General features: G+C 34.4%; 1 protein-coding gene across 1 annotated transcript in view; it reads left to right on the top strand.

The window, feature by feature from the left end:
* LOC145241429 (galanin receptor 2a-like) overlaps positions 1 to 23,323 on the top strand; it is a 921,585-nt gene that overhangs the window by 358,891 nt on the left and 539,371 nt on the right. The window contains exon 2 of the mRNA XM_080104379.1: positions 9,313 to 9,368. The gene's annotated coding sequence lies outside the window, so the exon portion shown is untranslated. The remainder of the gene's footprint in view (positions 1 to 9,312; positions 9,369 to 23,323) is intronic.

A 23,323-nucleotide genomic window follows, 5' to 3' on the forward strand; every position in this document is an offset into this window, starting at 1 on the left:
ACGTCAGAGGGAGTATCTCCTGATCGTGCATGCGGAGTTTGGTGGCCAATGGTCAGGAATTGATGTTTGAGCGGGATATCTGTGCAGACCACTGAAAGATGTGTTTTTATTATTGAGAGACAACGAGAACACTTCATAACTAATAACCGCCATGAATCTGTTGAAAACGTACTTTTGTTTGATTTTCGATTTTCACATGAAAATTTCAATTATGAGTGTTTCACGTAGAGTATATCCAACGCCATGTTAAATCCAATAGGTTTCTACTTAGTACAAATAGCATTATCTCCATCGTAAAAAAGTTTTTATCAAACCGCACGCTATTAAAATACAACGGTTAATGATTTATAATTATAAGGCTGACCGGCCTTGTCCGGCCTTGCCAGTATTGCTCTATCATAAAATACGCTTACATATGACATTTTAATTTATGTGGATTTCATAATTATTATTATAAAGAAAATTATCTATATATTATTATATTGTAAACAATATATATTAGTGATGTCAAAATTTTAAAAAGTGACTTGGTGCCATCAGATAGAATTGAAACATTTAGCGCTTCATCGTTATTCGTTACAATCTGAGCTAATGACAAATAGTTATTAGAACGTTAAGAATCAACCGAATTTAACGTATAAATGTACAGTTGCGCATGCGTAGAGAAGCACTTAATGTTGAATTACGCCAGAAAAGTTTCAATTTTCAATTTTGATCCTTAGCAAGTATTCTATGAGCTAAAACAAAATTGAATTTGTTCCACGGGTCTGAAACCTCTTTATATAAAATTCAATCTTGAGAAAAAGAATTGACAGAGTAGTTTAGTAGAGACTGTTTCACATATACAGACAAGTCTATTTTTTTTATAATATATACAAATATATAGATACTCTTCGCCACATAACGTTTGTGACATATTTCCTTTTGAAAAGCATTACCGACTGTAAATACGCCCTTAAACTATTTGGGATCAGTTCGGTGGAGTTAAAGTAAGGAAAGTTGACCGAGTTATCAATTGAGAGAGAGTTAGCATAAGCCCCTTTCGGAAGCAAAGCAGAGAGGGAAGAACAAAATATAGGAAACTAATGCGGCATTGAATACCTGATCATTTTTCAAAAAAAAATGTCCCCTTCCATTAATTATAATTGTTCTTTTATTTATCAGTAACCCCCCCCCAAAAAAAAAGAACAAACAAACCAACAAAAACAAAACAAAAAACAAAACAAAAAACACTTCCAGATGACAAAATTGCCTATTCACTATTTGTCAGAAAATGTCTCGGTGTAGTTTGCTACTAGTATTTTACAATTCTAAATCTTTTAGATCATGAATGATTGTTATTATTATTTTGATTCTTACGACTACTGTTCTCATCTTGAGTGACATTTACACAACGTTTCGGTTGAAGTAGCCGCCCACCTTCCTCAGGTGTATTTTATCGAAGTCGGGAATCTTCACAGAATTTCAAACGGAATCCATTATTCAATGAACGAGATAGCACGTTCTTGGCTCGTCAGCCGTCACTGAAAAATAGGTTTGAGGTTTAAAAAAATCATCCTAGAAACTGAAAGAGAGCGCGGACGCACAAATGCAGATGCATACGAAATGCGAAATGACGTTACTATAAAGATAAAGAAAAATATTATTAAAAAAGATCGTGTGCAACAGATAGAAAAGCACGTTCGAGAGAACGATCACGTTAGAGACGTCGGTGACGTAACATCCATAACGAGAAGTCACGTGTGGTGGGAGAAATAGGAAATAAATGTCGTTTTTTACAAAAACAAAGAAGTCGAGTTCTTGTCTTCGTCTGGTCTCCTTTGCGACGTAGGCTGTGTACAACGTGTCGGGTCCAATGTGTAAACACGGAGAACGTTACAAACCTTCTAATCCAGTCATTGCTGACGGTCCAAGAATGTGCCGCCGCCTTTGACTGAATGAGGAATTCGTTGGAAATCCGTGAAGATTATATAGTTCGATAATACATAACTGAAGAGAAACGTTGTGAAAATAACGCTCTAGACGAGAAGAGTTGTTCGAAGAATCCAAATAATATCAACTTATCTGGTCAGTATTTTTCCTAGTGAAGACAATCTTATCTCATCCTCATAAAAATAGTTAATATACTTGTGATTTTCTCGACGTATGCCCAAACGAAGTATCCCACAATTTCGAACAGTAAACTTCATTTAACCCATAGACGTAGCATGATCTGGTTCCATCAACCATTTTAACATTGTATGGCGGCTGTATGCAAATGGCGAGCCGAGTGCGAACTGACGTCACTGCAAGGAAAGACAAAATAATAAAAAAAACATTGTGTGCACAGACCGGATGACGTTCAAAAGGACATAGGCTAGATAGAAGTAGCATGACCACGTTTTAATCGGGAAACTATCCGGAAATAAGTGTCGTTGTTACAAAAAAGGGGTCAATTGATTACTTATCCAATACGCCTTGCGACGTACTTTACTACGAATTGTTGGGTTCCGGATGTCTACCTGTTAACGCGTGAACGTGTGTGACATTACACTATGACAGGGTAAAAGTAAGTAATTTTCAATTTACGGTATCGTCCACACTGAGAATTGAACATACACCCCCTAAAAGAGTGGCATTTAGGACTTGATTTTTATATTAATATTTCCCGTGGTGCTGGGGTAGAATTTTCTGTCACAAAATGTTCACGATATTGTTTACGTAATGTATAGATGAGTAAAGATTTTCACTTTTGCAACAAGTAAACAACGTCCAGTCATGTTTTCAGACACGTCTCTACATATCGCAAACATTTTGTTATTGTATCCTCACGAAATAAATATCCAATCCTCTTTAAAATATCAGTAATATTTGTTTTATTTAGCAGGTTGAGCAAACGAAACCCGCACAGAATAAATGACAAACGCTCTGTACTTATTTACATGCCTCCTCACGAGGACAGAGTTAGATACAACACCTATTTTTAATGCGGAGCAAGTCTATCTTTCCTCAAAGAGACATCTTGGATTGTATAAAACATAAAACTTTTGTCTCAGTCTAGAAAAAATCGCTACTCTTCCAATCATGAATAGAAAAAAAAAATTATCAGAAAAGTTAGTACACTTTGACCGTAAATCACATTTATTGACTCGTCAAGTTGAAATTAAACCATTCTAAAACTTGGCTTTTTTTTGCACAGTGATCACCACTTATCAAGGCCCGGAAGCCACTCAGGGATAAGGGTTATTGCAAGTACATTACGTTAGTGTGGAGATTTGATGAAGTGTTTAATTAAGGGGGCGGTTCATTAGGAATTTGTTCACATTGGACTTGAAGACATCCAAGTTGTAGTCCGGAGGGAAGCAGGCAGACGGAACAGAGTTCCACAGGCGTGCAGTTCTAAGAAAGAAGCTTTGTTCATGGAATCCGCGTTTTGATTTAGACACAGATATAGAGTGGGGGAAATGTTTGACAGTGGATTCAGCTAGACGAGTGTTTTTCGTGAAAGATTGGCGAGGGGGGACCAGAGATTGGAGTTCAGACGAGCACCTGTCATGGAAATAACGATAAAACAAGGATAGGCTCGCAACGTCTCTTCTGTGGGAGAGAGGTTGCAGGGTAAAGAAAAGGGCATCCCCCACTAAGCCACGAAGTCTATTTTGTACTCTGTCAAGGCAGGATAGGCTGTTTTTAGCAGCTCTTGCCCAGATATCGCAACAGTATTCCATCCTTGGACGCACTTGGCTTTTATATAGATAGAGAATTGCATCAGTAGTGAGATATCTTCTGGAGCGGTAGAAGGATCCCACCATCTTTCCAGCGACCTTGGCAACAGACTTGATGTACGTGTTCCATTTCAGATCAGGAGTAAAGGTCAAACCCAGAAGCTTGTCAAAACACGGGGCCTCACCCAGACGAGAGCCATCCATCACAATTGATGCCAGCTGGGGATCAGAGCGTTGATGATGTAAGGATAGGAGTTTGGTTTTGGATGCATTAAATGTAACCAGCCACATCTTCCCCCACTGAACAACGCGCTCGAGATCAGAGGAGAGAGAATCAGAGAGAACTTTGTCATTTACAGCCTTTGATGTGTTGCCGTAGATGGTTGTGTCATCAGCATAGATGTCAACGAATGATTTAAGTATGTGTTTAGGGAAGTCATTGATGTAGATCAGGAAGAGAGTTGGGCCCAGGATTGACCCCTGAGGGATTCCAGCATCTATATTGCAGGCCTCCGATTTTTGTCCATCTACCACTACTCTTATGAGCCTATCGGAGAGAAATGATTTTATGATTGAGAAAACATTTCCAGTTATACCGTAGCTGGAAATATTGTGAAGTAGACCCTTATGCCATACCTTGTCGAAGGCCTTTGATATGTCAAGAGCAATTGCCCTAGAAAGGAAGCCTTTGTCAAGAGATTCACTAATCCTGTGGAATATAACCGTCAGCACATCTGCGGTAGATCTTGCAGAGCGGAAACCATATTGTGTGTCACTAAGAAGGTTATTCCTGCTGAGGTGGTTGATTATTTCTCTATTTAATATTTATTCCAGTAACTTACTCATAACACACAGGAGACTTATAGGTCTGTACTGAGAGGGAGATGACTTATCACCTGAATTCTTAAATACAGGGCAAACTGATGAGGTCTTCCAGGGAGTCGAAAAGCACTTCTCCTTAAGGCAGCGCTTAAATAGTTTCGTAAGTATGGGAGCAAGTTCTGGTTGAAGCTTTTTTAACACTATAATTGGGATGCCATCAGGGCCAGTTGCTTGACTGGAATCTAGGTTCTTTATTAGCTTGGCGACCTCATGCACGGCTTTGAATATATTCAGCCATTTCTTCAATTCTGTGATTAACAGAGTTAAAAAGAATAGGTTGGTTGTTTTTGTTTTACAGCATATCAACCCTTTTCAGGTTATTTAATGCCGAATCCAAAGATTTTGAAGAAAATTTTTTTTAATAGAATATTTGTTTTTTTGCAAGTCAGTTTCTATTTAACCCATAGTTGGGACCCTAATAGGTACTATCACTCCGGGTCAGAGTGGACCTGGGAGCAATGGTAATTAAAGGGTGGCTCCACACTCCCCAAAGCCCGCAATCTGGGGCCTCACCATCGGATATAGTTTAAGGTCATATCCAGGACCCCCATTGAGGGACTTTTACCATCTGCAGGGCGTATTCTAATGCCCCACCGACAGGGCCGAAAAAGAATAGGATTTATTAGATTGGTGCAAAAGTAATGTCCTTTTTAACATAAAGTTTAACGTAAAAAAGTGACATTATTTTTGCACTAATCATATACATTCGGTCTCCATGAAGTTGTTTCGTGAAAACCTCTTCCCTCTTTTGTAACATGCAAGGCTTCGTTAATTCGTTTTTTAATCGCATATGACTTTTTAAATGTGTGTTTCCTTTTACTATTTGTAGTAGAATTTAATAGAAAACCTTTAATAAACACTTTCGACCACAAAATTTTTTTAAAACACCTACTTTACATACAACTTTTGAAAATATTCAATAGCTTTTTAACAAATCTCTTTTTATTTGCAGATCTCTTTTCAAATGTCAAATGCTTCGTTAAATCATCCAAAACTTGCAGAATACAAAAGGGGGAGGGAAGGTGGATCCCGCTATTTACCAGATTCTTGAATAAATCTAAATTTTAAGTAGTTTGAAACAGAACCTCAATCGTTTTAGCTTTTTATGTTTCTAGTTGAAGTTCTATTGTATAGAACGCAATAATAAACCGGTAATGTAAGGTAAAATCGATAAGAGATCCAAACGATTATTCTGATTGTTAAAGTACAATAGCAAATAATAACTAACAAGGCCGCCCGGTATTGCCCACTCGTAAAATACGCTTAAATATGCTATTTTAATTCATACAGATTTGATATTTATCATTACAGAGCCAATTTTAACTTGATTATTATATTGTACTTAATATATTATAGTGCTCATCGGACGTGGCCCGGTCGTATAATACGCTTAAATATGGTATTTTAATTCATGCAGATTTCGTATTTATTATCATAGAGCCAATGCTCTATTGATAATTATTGATTATATAATTATATATATACCCACTAAATAGTAGCGATTTTATAAACTTTCAAATATGACTTGATATCAATTAGAATCAAAACGAAAACATATACCTAGTTTCCGTCTTGCCCAAATCTATACGCATAAAAACCTGTAGAAAATAGCAGTAAAAATATAAGTATATATTTGGGCATGCATAAAAGTGACACATTTAGTCGACTTACGCCTGTCAAGTTTCGTTTTTTTTTTAACTTACTCCTTAGCAATTATTGTTACCGGCTAAAAAACAAATCGAATTTGTTGCATAAATCCAAACCCCGACTACAAATTGACAGAGGAATCTTGCAGACAGTTTCTCGCGCGGACAGACAAGGTCATTATATAAATATATATACGTCGGTTACACAACGACCACATTATCCCGTCGCCTTACCATGCACCGTGTAGAATCTAGTGCTATTTACAGGAAAAAAACATAACCTATTCTCCTAATTGGAGAAATTTTAGTCAGTACATTATGAGTAATACACAATGAAACCAAAGTTAAAACATTAAAAATTTTAGAAGTAGTATATATGAGAACTCAAACACCTTCCTCTTCATTTTTTTCTTCTTATTATTGGTGGTATTACTGCGCCTGCTGCTGTTGCTGCTGCTCCTCCTCCTCCTTCTACTACTAATGCTACTACTGATATTATTATTATTATTATTATTATTATTATTATTATTATTATTATTATTATTATTATTATTATTATTACGAGTAGTATCAAGTCGTCTGGAAGGGCAGTTGTAAAAACTACAAATCCCCGATGTTTTAGGTGCCCTTCAGACCTCTGCTATTGTAAGTACCACCAGCATACGTAGAAAAATCATTGATCTTTGAAGCTCCTGGTTTGAGCCGGGATTGAGGGAAATCCTCTGGAAATGAATCCCATCCCTTTCCAGAGAGATGTTGATAAACGAAATCAGAAAAATTATTATTATTATTATTATTATTATTATTATTATTATGATGATGATGATGATGATGATGATGATGATAATAATAATAATAATAATAATAATAATAATAATAATAATAATAATAATAATACAACGGCCTACATTCCATATGAACATACATAAGGTTTGGGGCTGCGTAAGAATTCTAATTCTATTTATTTCTACGCGTGAGCGTGCAGGGGAAAATTAATTACATTTTTGTCGTTTGGGAAAGTCGGCAAGATTTTTTTTCTATTATCTGGAGCCTATATTCTTAACTTACCGACAACTTCCTAGAAACAAAACAAAATTATTTCTGTCTAGAAAACTTTCTCTTTCATGGAAACAATAAGGAAACCAATGATTACTTATTTATTCGGGAACGTTTTTTTTTATATTAATCACATCCTTTTACTTTATTTTGCTGCCACATATTCTTTTTACTTTATGCACACATATTTAAGGTTAACTAGCGTGCTTTTCAACATTTCTTTTGATTAGTGGGAACCTCTATTCTTCACTTACTGACCTCTTCATAAAATAAAACAAAATAAATTGAACTGAGTCTACGGCAATACGATAGATTAGCATTGTTTAAGGTGGGAGTTCTTTTAAGGTATCTGTTCTGGCTTTATACAATCTTTCTACCGGGCAATGCCGGTATACGGGCCTTTCTAATTTGAATTATTTTACTTAGAAAGCAACACGCGTTTTGTATTTTATACGAGTATGTGCATTTCGTTTAGCCATAATTAAAAAAAATGCTTAGAAAAATATTTATCAAATGATATTAATATTCTAGTAATTTACCCGACTATGCCTGGACCTTCCCAGCTCTAAGTAGGTACTGGTCTTAGAAAGGCCTATATTCTAGCAGACATTTCTGACATTCGGACCTAACGGTCTCACTTGTAACTCTTTTATTTGTATACGCTTTGTACTGTTTTACGTTGTTTACTCAATTCCTCTCTTGTGTTTTTATTTCTGCCCCTTAAATTATATATGCATGAATTAAAGAAAATTTTCAATGCAAATACATGTTATTATACTGAATTTCACCTCATCCAGATTGCTCATCCCCAATAATTTGTGCTTGATTTACCTGGGTTAGTACTTTTTATGAATGTTTTGCGGTGCATTGAGTGGAAATTGCAACCTGTGGCATCATTTTACATGCTCTTGAAAACAACAAATATATTCTATGAAAAACTTTTTCTTCAAAATCTTTGGATTCGGCATTAAATAACCCAAAAAAGGGTTGATATGCCGTAAAACAAAAACAACCAACCAACCAACTAACAAATTGTTAAAAAAAATCGTGTAAACAGGCAGACATAAAAGTTCAATTTTATATGCATTGAAAATTAAATGAGAATTCGTATCAAGAAAAGCAAAACGTTTTATATTACACAGACTTCTTAGTGCGTTTCTTTTATATTATATTTTCTCAAGACAGATTTGTCATCCATCTTCAATTTTAGGCTAAACGACTTGTATAGTTTTGTAACTAAATCAGTAAAAATATCCATCTTATAACAACTTGAAGAAAACCACCAATGTCCTTTTCTTTAAGTAAGAGACAATTACTATTCCTAATATAAAATAATGTAAGAAAGAAATTTCCACTGTTATCTGTCTACATGTAGTGTGTAACCGTTCCCTTCAAAGATCTGCTATGGCCCTACCACTCTGACGTCAGCGGAAAAAGAGACTCAATGACTTCTTTAATTCTTTAGTAAACCATTTTGCCTGTTAACTAGTGTATGATGACTCATATATTGAAAACATTTATAGCGAAGAAAATTTCAGGAAAAATTACATTTTTCTATATTTTAAAATTTTTTTTATTTACTTATTTGTTTATTTGCGGACTGTTATCCTCATCTTCATAGTTGTTGCTTTACCACGTTTCTGTCAACACATTCTCTGGCCCCCTTGAGGTAATTAACCGCGACGGGATGCGTGGCGCAGTGGATAGAAGCGTTGATCTCTACGGTTCCAGGTGAGCATCGGCTGATGATAGCGATTACAATCCTACCTAAAACAGGGCAGAGGTTTATTTTGTCTAAACGTGGTAAGGCAACACTAACTATTGGATGCAGAAATTACGAGACTCAACATTTCTATTCTGTCGCGGTTAATCATCTGAAGAAGGCCAGAGGATGAGTTGGCAGAAATGTGGTAAAATAACAACAACTATGAAGATGATGATAAAATTGACACTTTTGTGCTAAATAAAAATAATATATAAAAAAAAGTTTTTTCTTTCTCATTATTTTTCAATTTTTTTTTCAGTATCATCATTTGGTTTCTGCTAACGGAATATTTCAATACGATCAGTTTTTAAATTGGTAAGTTTCAAAAACCATTTTGCTAATATTTATTTATTGTATTCATTTTTATACTGTCATACTTTCATAACATTCATACTCTCTCTGATTATGGATAAGGTACCAATCGAAATTAATATGAAAAGAGTCAGGATAAGAACCTCTAATTATTTTTAATAAAACTATTTGCAACTTAGCTGTGGTTTCAGAGACAGTTTGTCTGTTTATTTAAAATATCAAAGTTCTTAAATACTTTCAAGAATTCTATCCATGTCTTTTACACGACAGCATCCACGCACCTAAACCCTTCATATAAATAGCTTTAATATAGATTTAATATTGTTTGATAACATCTGACCACCTCTTAAACAGCAAGCCAATCCGAAGATATTTTTCATTAAATAGTATTGACTTTTTATTGTACTTTTACTGGTGACGGATATTTTACTAATACAAATTTGTTTTAAAAATCAAAATAAAAATCGAATTACTATTATTCAAAATATCTGCATCGTAAACGAGGTTTCAAATGCATTGGGTCTATTCATAAAATTTTAACAAATGTTATGTATATTATTTCATGAATAATTATATATTGTTATGCATATTATTTAATATATATTGCCATTATTATAATATTTCAAATTGCTATATATATATATATATATATATATATATATATATATATATATGTGTGTGTGTGTGTGTGTGTGTGTGTGTGTGTGTGTGCTTGAAAATGTCTCCACTTGAAATACGTGAAACACTAATTTAAAATAATAAACATTTAATTGCCCCCCCCCGGAAGAAGGATAATGGACCTCTAAATTCACCCTTGTCCGTTCGTCTGTTCGTCTGTTCACACTTTTCACAATAACTACGCTTTGGAATTTTGCACACACATAAAACATGATATGAGCAAAAAAAAAAAAATAAATAAATAAATAACAGAACGAATTTTCCGGGAAAACTCCAGTTACCCCCCCCCGGGTGCCTTTCGGGTTAAAATGGCTAAAATTGACACTTTTGTGCTAATTAAAAAAATGATCCCTTGGATTTTTATAAAACTTTCTGAAAAGTTGTGACTAACTGATTTCTATATTACTTTGTTTGTCTATACTTCGCGATAGCTCTTAGGTGTGCCCCAGGGGCTCTTTAAGGGTTAATAAAACACTGTTTTGGGGATTATTTTACCATATTTTTCCAAAATTTGCTGTGTATGTCTATTTAGCAGCTTTGCGTAGTGCTGAAATAAAATTTAAATATGTTAAGACCTTGACGAGTTTGGGCGCTAAATGGGAGGGGGGCAAATGATGGACTTAATCATTTCTTTTTTTGCATGACGCAGAACTCAAATGTACATATTTTAAAGCCTAAAACTGCACCGTTTGTTCATTTTCACCAGGATTTGACGTCACCTTGGGACTTTGGGGGCTAAATGGGGGGGGACAAATGCTGAACTTAGTCATTGTTTATACCTCGTTCACTGTGCATTCTCAGGGGACGATGCATGCTTCACTTGTTTAATATGTTTTCATCACGAAAAATTCTCATTCGTTCATATAGATAAACATTAACAGTTGAGGATTGATTATCCGTATTATTTGGGAGTCTGTTCTAATCGTGAATTTTATTCTCACACCATTTTGGTTTATATAACCTCTGACCATCTGTAAGTATATTTTGTTGAAGTGAGGAACCCTTAATAAATAATAGATACGAGGTGGCTTTCGTATAGGCATTTTTATTAGAGTATACACATGAAACTCTAGTCCCTTCAAAGTTATATCCCACTGCGGCAATAACCTTTTTGTACTGTTTCAACAATTTCTGGAACCCTTATGGACGTTCTCTTGTTTGAGCATGTCAATGACCCTCGTCACAGCCTCTTTCAATCTCCTCAATTATTGATTGAGATTGTCGGACTGACTTCCTCATCTTGGTTTTTATAGTCACAACGTTTCGGCCGTTTTGCCCTCCGGCCTTCATAAGGTGTTTTGTATCGAACTGGGGAACCGTTTGTTAGGAGTCTCGAACCCAACCCTTTATTATTATTACGGGGGTACCGTGTTCGGATGTCCCAGAGCCTAGCTGGAGTCCGAACACGGTACCCCCGTAATAATAATAAAGGGTTGGGTTCGAGACTCCTAACAAACGGTTCCCCAGTTCGATACAAAACACCTGATGAAGGCCGGAGGGCAAAACGGCCGAAACGTTGTGACTATAACAACCAAGATGAGGAAGTCAATCCGACAATCTCAATAAATGAAAACACCTCATCTACAAAATTACAGACAATTACTCCTCAATTATCTCATAACGACAGCCTCTAATGTTTTCCCTGAGCTTGGGGAATAACTTAAAATCACAGGGAGCAAGGTCTGGACTATAAGGCGGGCGTAGAACTGTCTCGATGTCCATCTTGGTCAAATAGTATGTGACAAGGATAGAGCTGTAGACTAGTGCATTGTCCTGGTGGAAAGTCCACTGACCTGATTTGAAGAGGACTGACCTCTTCTGACGGAATCTCTTCCCGAATTCCTTTAAAACCTCAACATTGTACTCCATGTTGACAATGTTTTTCTTTTTGATCTTCTCTGAGCGCCATTTGGACTAACTCTGCGCAAAACTTTCGTATCTTCAATTCGTCACGAATAATTTTGATCAAACTGTTCTCTTATTGTCTCTATAGACACACATGAAATTCTTATCCATGAAATTCTTATCCATGAAATTCTTTATTTGAAGAAGCAACTCTGGTGTTCTTACCTCCTTGCTCCTCCCACACCTCTCATCTTCCCTACACACACTGACCGACACCACGGAGATGCTCCAGCTGATCAATTTAGATCCCGCAGTTCTGGTGACCTGTGATGGAAGCTGAATCTACTGCTATAACCCCCAGACTGAGTTTCCAGTAGAAGCATGTTGGCTCTCCCAAGAAAGAAAGCCACTCAAGTCAAATGCATCCAGAAACTTATAATGATTCTTTTTTTTTTTTTTTTTGACAGCCCGGACATGATCTACTATTGTATAATTTTTTGTTTGCTTCAAAAATGTCTTTGTTAGCCGAAAGTTTATTAATCCTAGTGTTAATCGTTTTAGGTATTTGTTTAATTATGCAACTTGGATGGTTAGATCTAGTATTAATATAAGATGGTGTGTTATTATCTTTATTGAAGGGCTTGTATATCCCCTTTCTTAAGTCTAGGGTTATATCTAGATAATTAACTTCTTTACAATTTGGGGTTATATCTATTTTAAATCCGAGGTATTTGAATGCTCTTACTAAGTTTTATGTATTTTCGATACCATGGGGCCGTCACTATTAGGGATAACAATTAGTCTATCATCCCTGTATAATCCCACTAAATTGGGCTCTATAATTCTGCTAATTATGTACATTATAAATATGCCCACTAGATCGGCAATCTGGGCGGAGTCAAAAGCACCCATTGGGACGTCAAATTGGTTGTTGTTCGATTTGATCCATGTTTCCTGATTGTTTAAATAATAACAGGGACAAAAAAGTTTATTTCGGTATCTCCGCCGGAAACTGGAAACAGCGTTTTCATGACCATAAACATTCTTTCAATAACCCAGAACTTAAGAACAAAACTGAGTTAGCTAAACAATGGTGGTTATTAAAAAATGAGAACGATCCCCAGTGGTTTCATGGTCAATCCTATGTTATTCGGATATCCCAAACGGCTTTAGGCAGAGATGCAGTTTATGCCTCGAGGAAAAAATAAGAATCCTGAAGTACGAACACAATGATCTCTTAAATAAACGAGATGAACTGATGGCCAGATGCAGATATAAATGTAAATTTAAAATAACCAATAACTCCAGATCCAACTAACAGATAATTCTATAACAGTAAAGAGACCGAATTTAATACCACTAGATTATTTAGGATAAACACTCCCACCCCACCCCACTGGCAATTATAGTGCTGTCCGGTATAAACTCGGTTATAACGACTTGATGATATTTGTTGTCCGAAATTTAAGTTGGGTGTACGTATTCCGAAGTACATGTTTATCCAAATTACTTATAAATAAATGAGATAGCATTAAGAAAAAAAAAATTTCTGCAGATAATACATTAGTTATTAAACTGATATAAGTAAAAAAGATCAAATACTACCACTAGACAGTATTAGATTTAATATAAATTAACACAAAACTTTAAAATAATAACTATTTTATTTTTTATTTCTTTATGCGTGCATGAAGGTACTTTTGTGGACGGAATGAATAAAAGTATATATTAACCGTAACTAAATACCTCCTATGGAATTGGAGGCGACTAATAATGCAATTTTCTGCATCTTAATCAATTAGGAAGTGAAATATTAGTGAGCAAAATAACAACGACCGCTATGATCACCAATAAAATTAATTACATAAAAATACATAAAATATTAACTACTTAAGAATCAATTTTTTGAATTCATAGTAATATATTACAAATACAATATAGAAAATTTAAACGTATTATAAGATAATATTTATTTGAAAATAATTTTAACATGAAAGCATACAGATAGTTTTAAAACTTTGTAAATCAATTTTCTTTATATATCTTTTAATATACTTATTTTCCATGACTCAATTAACTCCATGACGCGCGTATAATCTTCATTTTATATCCCTTCCCTTCTCTTTCTCTGAGAGTCTAGACTAAATTAAACCATATGACAGGCAGCGGATAGTCACTCTCTTCCTTCTTTTTTTCTTTCTTCTTCTCTTTCCCTTACGCGCAGCCGATTGTCAGTTTATTTCCTTCTCTCTGTATCCGTATATTTCTCCCTCTTCTTCCTAGGTTAGTAAACGCGTGTCAAGTCATTTACGGGTAAGAACGTGCATATTTAGGTGTGTGTGTGTATGTTTGTGTGTGCGTGTGTGTGGGTGTGTGTGTGTCTGTTGCCACGTCGGGTTACCGGACAGTCGTTAAGTGTCATAATGTTCTTGTTGTTGTTTTTTTTAAATCCCTCCCCTACTAACTTAATTCCCACCCTCTCTATAAAATGTATTAAGTGGATTGCTACTACAACCCCCTCTGGTTTTTGACGGTCGGGGTCCGATTCTTTTTCTTTCTTTATTTCAGTATCAAAAATGTAATTGTCTAGCTTAGATGCTTGAAAATACCATACGGTTGAAATAAATTATTGCATCGACAATTATGTAATTTCCCTGTTATATTTTTATGTTATTGCTCTGTTTACCACATTGAGCTCTCATACCCGGATTTCCTCCTGGAATTCTTCCATTATAACACTATATATATATATAATACGCTTGTCTGTCTGAGAAACGATTTCTATAAAACTGTAAATTTTTGTTGTATACAAACTTCCAATATAGGTGATGTGAACTTGTGAAATGAATTTGATTTGTTCTTTTGCCCGAAAAATTTCTGCTAATGTCAAAACTAAAAGTAAAAAAAAAAAAAATTTGACAGACGTAAGTCGACTTAAAGTACTCTTGTACTCATGTAAAATATACGTTTATACTTTAATATTGGTTAAATTGTAACGTTTCCATCCGTCTATAGCTCAAACGGTAGTGTCTAAAGTTGGAACACTAAATGTTTTGGTTTCGATTCTAACTGGCAGCACCAAAGTCACGTCTTTTGACTTTTGAAATAACTAATATATATTGGGTACAATATAATAATAAACAGAATGACTCTTTAATAATATACACGAAATTTGCACGAATTAAAATACACTTAAGCGAATTTGCGCCCAAGCAACCCCGCATATTTTACTAGAATATATATATATATATATGTATATGTATATATATATATATATGTATGTATTGTGTGTGTGACATTTTCTGTTTATCTCTTTGCGCGCCTTACTGGTTTTTACCAAAGTGCTATCTCAATATTTAGTCTACAGACTTGAAACTTGATATATACGGAATTTGGACTTGTAGAACAAATTTGCGTTGGTTTTTATCCGGTAAAAAAAAACTGCTAAGTGGTCAAGATTTAAAAAGTAGGAACTTGGCAATCGTAAGTGGCATAACGGTGTTATTTCTACGCATGCGCAGATATGCATTTATACTTTAAACGACGTTATTGTTTAAGCTTTTATGTGCGTATAGAGTTGGCTCAGATGATAACGATTAATGCTAGAAGTTTTGATGATTTGCTTTGGAATTTTGTTGATGGCGACCAAGTCATATTTTTATTTTTTTAACTTTTGAAATCAATAATATATCTTCGATACAATTGAATAAACAATAAAGAATTGGCTTCAGAATAATAAATACGAAATCTGCATAAATCAATTTCCAAATTTATGCGTATTTCACGACCGGGCAACGCCAAACGGCTTGCTAGTATAGGTATAGACATAATATGTGGTAATACGTAGTAATATATAATGAGGAATTGTAATATTGTACATCTAAGCACAGATCTAGGTTTCAAGCTCCTAAAATTCATACGATAAATGTCTGCTAGGTCTCGTGGCGTAATGGATAATCTACTTGGTAAAAGTCAGTGGATGGTTTTAAATCTTACCATTATCTTTAAATTGCATGCACCATCAAACGGGTTGTGATTGCAGATGTTGACATATTAATAATCAGTTCAAGTTCAGATATTACATACAGGGTATTGACGTGTGAACACAATCAGGTAATTGGTTACAACTATCAGGTCGGTGCAATTGTTTTTGTCGTTTTTTAGAAGGGCATTATAAACCACTGTAAATTTTTATGCATATTGTCATTACGCAAGGGAGTTCCAAAAGTGATGTTCTGCTATTTTTTATTCCGCCCTTATGGATCAGTGTATATTGCAAATTGTATTGTTATGATGACTGAACTTATGCATTCATGACTTGTAAATTTGTAGATATTGATAATGTGAGCATCCAAGAAAGCAACGCCTGTCATGGACGTGTGTCAGAAACAGAGATGTGTCGTTGAATTCGTAGCAAATGTGCACTGAGAACCGTGGTGACTATGAAGAAAAATAAATTCTGGACCAGAAAAGATCGTTCGTATTAATGGTACCACTCACGTCTGCATTGATCTTCAACTTTTTGAGGGAAACAAAATAAGAGACTTTACTTTTGAAATGGCCATTCGTTTGACAAAGCTTGCCCCGGATGTACATGCCATCATTCATCGCTGGCAACAGTGCATTGAAAATTGTAGTGACTATGTAGAAAAATATAATACGTAGTACAAAAATCACTCGTCTAAATAGCACAACTTCCGTCTTCGTAGCTCTTCAAGTTTTTGAGTTGAAAATTAGAATGTTTTACTTTTGGGACAGGTTTTTTTAAAACGTACTACTATGATTAATTTATAACTTTTCTTTCAGATTATAATAACTGCATTCATATTTTTTCTTAAAATAAAATCGCTCGTTTAAATAGCACCACTTCCGTCTTCGTAGCTCTTCAAGTTTTTGAGTTGAAGATCAGAATGCTTTACTTTTTTAGCAGTTCTTTCTTTTTTTTTTAAACAATCCACCATGATTACTTTATTACTTTTCTTTCAGATTATAATAACTACATTCATATTTTTTCTTCAATATTCCCATTCATGGGCATATTCCATCATTATAATGCTTGTTCTCACACAGCAGCACTGATCAATGATCTTCTAGGAAAAATAGATTGCAAAATTTTGCATTTCCTTCTTACGTAGCTATTTATGATTATCATATAATTCGACAATAAGACAATAATGAAGATGACCTTAAATTTACACCACGTGAGAGGATTGAATATTTCAAATCAAAACATAAACAATGTTACAAGTGAGGTATTTATAAACTCGTTGACAGATGGAATCAAGTCACAGGGATCTAAAATCATTATTACTATGTATAAAGAGTTAAAAAACGCAGTTTTCTCTATTTTCAAGATAAAATTTAAAAGCAGCAAAAACTTTTGAAGCGACTTAATATAAAAATATAGTTTAAAGACCTGCTGTATTGGGACGATTAATCAGAATCGGAATTGGGAATCAGAAAAATCAGAATCTTTTAAGGTATCCGACTCGGTATGAGTATCGGAAATATTTATGTCCATTGTCCGATGACAAAAATGATTCTTTTAAATAGTTTTGCTTGTTTCTTTTACTTTAAAACAAACATTCTCCATTACTGATAGAATGTTAAATATCTATTCATTTAAGATTGCCAGTAAAACTAAAATCGATATATTAATCTACCACAAATATATATATATATATATATATATATATATATATATATATATATATATCCTGTATATATATATATGTATGTATGTATATATGCCAGTAAAACTAAAATCGATATATTAATCTACCACAAATATATATATATATATATATATATATATATATATATATATCCTGTATATATATATGTATATATATATATATATATATATATATATATATATATATATATATATATTGCATGGAATTTTACGAAAATGTAAAAATAAAGCAAGCAAGAACAACAACTATTCTACATCGATTTATATTTAGAGAAGTAAAAAAAAAATCAGAAACGATAAGTCTATCGGTATCGTAAATTTAGAACAGGGTTGGTAATTGCATCGGGACCGGGAAAATATTGGAATCGCCTCATCACTAATTGTAATAAATTGTATAAGAAAGAATTCAACCCCATAAGCAAACTACATTAGTTGTAAACTCTAGTTTCAATATATAATTCACATAATAAAAACTGAAACCAGAAATATATTTTGAGTTTTTTCTTTATAGTCTTGGCATTTATATTTTTAAATATTTATCATTATAATATAGAAAACATTCTTGACTTTCGGACCAAGATCAAAGTGTAGTATCTGTTCTTATTCTTCACTTAAGTAGTTGATCCTTGATATTTTCATACTGAAACATTAGTTAGTTGGATACTGTCAGAGTTCCCACTTTTGGGGGAAGCTGGTTTTCCCCCACATTAAAAACGATCTTGTGTCAAATTTGCTTTCGTGGGGAAGAAAATAAAGACCACAGTGTAGTATCTGTTCTGATGCTGTTCTACACTTTTTGGGCCTCGGTTAGTTGAAGAGAAATCCTTCGTGACTGATACATCTTTTACTTTTGTTACTAACCAGTGCGCCATTATTAGGGGAGCTTGTTTCCCTCCACATTAAAAACCAAACTTGTGTCTAACTCTGTTCTCGTGGGGGGGGGGACAAATAAACAAAAAATATAGAAAACTTTACTTTTTTATTATATTACATTTCGATTTGAATATATTTTCTATACTCTTCTTTACAATTATTGCTGGTGTTTTTATAGCGTCTTAGCATATTTATGACAGAATTTATTTATTTAAACTTCTAGAAATAAAACCCCGAATTGACATGCTAAAATTATTGCTTTACAGTCCAAAGTTTTGCCTCGGAGAATTCTGGCATAAGCTCATTGTGGATAGGATTAAACTAATCCTGTCTGGAAGATATGTCCTTCATCTTAAAACACAATCTCTAGATTAAAAGTGAGTTACATTTGTTTTAGTTGCTGGACTTTGATTTTTGTTCTCTGCGTTGAATTTACCACAATATTGGTTAATCACACGAGAAGCATATAAAAATTACAAACTTCTCGAGAGGATGTGGTTCTATTCGTTCGAAAATCAGTACGGGCCAGTATTTACTTCACTATCGCAATCCCAGAACTTACGTACCTAAGTTGATCGTTACTTTTCGCGTTTTTATCAATAAAATTCTCTTCTACGACAGAGCAACGCCAAACGGCCTGTTACAATAGTGTGCAGTTAAATGGACAGGAAAAACAGCAAAATCAAATCAAATAAATAAATAAAATAAACAGACAGTTCAGATAGTATTGGTCACTGAATTTCATCCTCAGAACTTTCTCTCTCAACTTCAAACTTAATTTCATTTGTATATGTGTGCAATGGCCGGTGTGATCTCGTGTGTTATATATACAATGGCCAGTGCAACATTGCGAAGAACTGCCGGCGGCGACTGACAGCTGTTCGCTGCTACCGATGTAATGAGACTGGTCATATGGCCCGGGATTGTGCGGGAACGGGGTCAGGAAAAGTGCCAGCGTCGACCTCTTCCCCAAGCGCAGAAATTAGACGAGGCGTTTCCGATCCCGTTTCACGTGGAATCGCACGAGACTACACCTTATAAAACCACCGTCGCCATCTTTAATCTCTCTCTCTCTTTCTCTCTTTCTCTCTCTCTGCTCGATCCTACCTAAAGGTAAGTCGTATAGCTACGTAATGTACACACACGTGGACACTTTCTTCTTTGATTATTACATTAAACTCTACAGTAAAATAATAATGGGTAGTATAATTCGCACACACGCACACACACATACACACACACACACATATATATATATAGTATATATATATATATATATATATATATATATATATATAAAGAGAGAGAGAGAGAGAGAGGGAGAGAGAGAGAGAGGCGCCTGGCTCTATCCGATCGTAAAATACATATTTTAATTGATGCATATTTCAAAAATATTATCATAGTGTCCTTTCTCTATCGATTCGATGATTCTGTTCAATGTCAAGAGACAATGTACTAACTTATAAGGGTAGATGCACGTGTAATTGTGAGGCAAAGGTTGCGCAATCCCCAACTAAACCTCTAATGAATCGGCACTACTTGAGTCAATAGCTCCAATCGTAACACATTGCTTTTGTCTTTGAGGAACACGTTTATCTTGATAATTTCCAAAGACTTGCTTTCGTCTCTCATGATCTAAAATCGAAAACATATCCAATGAAAGAATCTGATAATTTTACCAGTCTGAAAAGTACCTGAACTTCGGTGGAATCCTATATCTGTATAATTTATATCAACTCTAAGATGAAGTACTGCCGCCGCTCTGAGATCTCTTTCTTGCCTAAGCAGAACACAAAATTGACTTCACAATCTAGTGGGTAAAGGTCGTTTCTATAATTCACAAACATTTTATCATAGTATAAATTTTACAATTCTTTTCTACCCTTTGTTACTAATCTCTGGTTCCATTGTTGCAGACGGGCTCAACTAAAAATCATCTAATACAACTGAAAAGCTTAGATCTTAATTGAAGAAGGATATAAATGTGTTATTTAAAGCTAAGATAAAAATAAGTAATATATATATATATATATATATATAATAAGTAAATAATATATATATAGTTGCGCGTGTATTTGTAAGGAAAGGGTTGCGTAATCACTAACCTCATAAATCGCAAGAACTGACTGAAAACAATGCCAAAATAATCGGACAACGAATACAGCACCTGGACATCTCGAAATGGTAACCCTTTTTAGTACTGACTAGACTCATCCTTGCTTAACTTTGGTGATCTTATGGTAACCGGTGTGTCAACATGATTATCTATTATTATTTGTTATATTGTACCCAATATATAGGAGTAATTAAAAAATGATTTGAACGCTAACAGATAGAATCGAACCTGAAACCGAAACTTATGGAAGATTTTTGGTAAAATTATTTATTGTAAGATTCAAGCAAGCAAGAACGCAAGGACGCCCGAACGGTCCAGAGAGATTTTAAATTTATATATATATACTAGCATTTCAGCACGGCGTTGCCCGGGTGTTTTCAGGTGTACGTTGAGCGAAAAAAAAGGGTAGTAGGAAGGCAGGCTCGAACCCGTACCGTGAAGGATGATAAGAACGGGGGGAAAAACCGAGGTCTTTGCTGTTACGACCACCGCCTAATCGGAAGTGACGCAGGTTTTAATTAAGGCTAGACAATTGAGAGGAGAGAATGACTTTCGAAAATATCGGCGACCCCCCCTCTGTAGAAAAGTTGTCAGTTGAAGGTTAAGATATTAATGATTTTAGCCAATTTTTCGGTATTTTTCCGAAGGGTCGCGCTTCAAGCGATACTCATCTTGTGAAATCCGACGCCTCTGTCGAAAGTTTCGGGCGGACATGCAAACATACATACATACATTTATATATTGATAGCTAAAATTTTCGACCCAAACCGATTAAAAAGCTTGCCCTATCTCTGAATACAATTTCTGTTAAATTTCAAATGTTTAGACTAGGAATTGTCTGAGTAATTTGGTAGAGACCGCAGAGGTCAATTTAAAAAAAAATTGAACCATATTATGCCCCTTTAACATTTATTGTTTGGGCTGAAATCAAGTTATTAAGTTAGACCCCTGTCTGAGAAACCTATATCTAAAATTTCAAGTTTTTAGACCCAAAATTATCGGAGGAGTTTGGTAGAGTTCTCAATGGGCAAATTGTTGAACTTTGTCCCCTTAATAGCCAAATTTCTGGCCGAAAAAGGATTACACAGATTTTCCCAAATCTCAGTACCCTGTATATCAAATTTCGAGTTTGTAGACTTAAAATTGACAGAGACTGCGTAGAAAAATGCAAACAGACACACCAACACACAGACACACAGATACACACACAGATATACAGACACGTTCACTTTTATATACCTATATATATATATAAAAGCAAACGTCTGGTTTGTTCCTAATTAATAAACTAGAAATTTCACGCCCGTTTTTCGTGAAATTTTATAAGATTAACTGTTTATCATCTAACTGTGTTTTTAAATGTTAAAAAGTAAAAAAATATTACCAAATAAAAAAACCTATTATTCGACACGGTTTCTTTTCGGTCGACCATTTTGAAATGACGAAAAATACAGATTCTGACTACACGTGTGTATAAAACAAACTTATTTTTTAACAATCGTTTAAAGAGTAACACAGAAATTGTTGCATTTAAGAAGTAAAGCATAAGTAAAAAAATTATTTGTAGTTATTTAATGAGCTAGACGTAACTCAGCCTGCGACTCGGATTTCTACTGAACATGACATCTACAGAGGAAAGAAAGAAACAAACAATTCGATCGGTGGATGCGTGTTCCTCCATAGTATACCAAAAGAACGTTTTTCGTAATATTTAATAACTGTAATTGTATCTAATCTAACTGTGTTTTTAAATATTAAAAAGGAAACATATTTACCAAATTATAAAAATAACTGTTAATTCTACAGCGTTCCTTTTCTTTGGTCGATCATTTTGAAATAACGAAAAATAACGATGCTGACTACACGTGCATATAAAACAAACTTTTTTTAACAATCGTTAAAAGAGTAACACAGAAATTGTAAATTTAAGAAATAAAGCACAAGTAAAACAAATATTTGTACTTATGCATTTAATTAACTAGACGTTACTCAGCTTGCGACTCGGATTTCTCCAGAACATGACATTCACAGAAGAAATAAAGAAAGAAACAATTCGATTGGTGGATGCGTGTTCTTTCCTGTCATAACAACATAACGAAAAAAAAGAAAAACTACTCACCGGAGACCCCCAAAACCTAAAAAGCCGTTCTAAACATGGCGAGGTGAGGTGTATTCTTAAAGCCGTTTTTAACATGAGGAGGTTGGGGTTTTTATAATATGCTGGGGCAAGTCGTAAACATTAACGAAGTTGCTATTATTTATTGCAAAAAAATGCTAAAACTTTATTTTTTGACAAAATAATACATGTTATTTTCTACACAAATTTATTAAGAAATACAAATAACCGGTAGGTTTTTGGGTTTTTTTTTTTAATTTAAATTTTACTTTATTTTTTTCTTTCACATAGCGTTGTTATTATTTCATCGGCAACGCTCAACTTTATCCGGCTGTTGACGTCATGCGTCGGTGAAAGCCGAACGCTGAGAAAATAATTACACAGCACTTAAAGTTTAATTCATTCTATCAGTCTTTGGAAAATAAATATTTAAAATAAAGTGGCGCTTATGCGCTTACGTTACCGTGCTATTTGTTTAAAATTAGTATTTCCACGTTAAATTCAGGCTTTAAAATATATTTTTGTTTATTAAATTGTTAGGTGAAATTATAGATAGCCTAGTCGGTTTCTAATTTGTGGAAAATCTAGCTCCCGAATAAAACAAAACAAAGAAACAAACGGTACTCTGGATAGTA

The sequence above is a fragment of the Euprymna scolopes genome, chromosome 20 (genome assembly GCF_053919585.1).
Source record: "Euprymna scolopes isolate OS-2025 chromosome 20, ASM5391958v1, whole genome shotgun sequence".
Classification (NCBI taxonomy): Eukaryota; Metazoa; Mollusca; class Cephalopoda; order Sepiida; family Sepiolidae; genus Euprymna; species Euprymna scolopes.